Source organism: Penaeus monodon, chromosome 29 (assembly GCF_015228065.2).
Source record: "Penaeus monodon isolate SGIC_2016 chromosome 29, NSTDA_Pmon_1, whole genome shotgun sequence".
Taxonomy (NCBI): Eukaryota; Metazoa; Arthropoda; class Malacostraca; order Decapoda; family Penaeidae; genus Penaeus; species Penaeus monodon.
The window spans coordinates 7712656-7712998 of record NC_051414.1 but is presented as its reverse complement, the minus strand read 5'-3'; the positions used below and the strand labels follow the sequence as shown (position 1 = coordinate 7712998).

The window sequence follows — 343 nt, the reverse complement described above, 5'->3', positions numbered from 1 at the left end:
GCCAGTCACTCGTTACCACAGCTGACGGCGGCGCGCAAGTGTTTATGGTTATGCGACGCCCCGTGAGGGACAGGCGGCGCAGGTGCCACAGTATGTCAGAGGTTTCCCCGCGCAGGTGTTTCGAGATCAAGATAACTAGTGCATGAGTGATGGAAATAAAGGGGAAAGGAACGCGAGAGGAAACAGAAGGGGTGATTATGCTAATGTGGATCGTGAGAGATGGGAGAGAAAGAAATGGGAGGAAAATGTTTTACCTGAGATAACGAGAAAGCGAAAGAATTAAGAAGAGGAAGATAAAATATGGGAAGAGGAGGAAAGGAAGAGGAAAAAGGAGAGGATATCT

General features: G+C 48.4%; 1 protein-coding gene across 1 annotated transcript in view; it reads left to right on the top strand.

The window, feature by feature from the left end:
• Positions 1-343, top strand: part of LOC119591713 (putative transcription factor SOX-15) — a gene marked incomplete at its 3' end in the record, with an annotated part of 44985 nt that overhangs the window by 11543 nt on the left and 33099 nt on the right. The gene's annotated exons all lie outside the window — the stretch shown is intronic.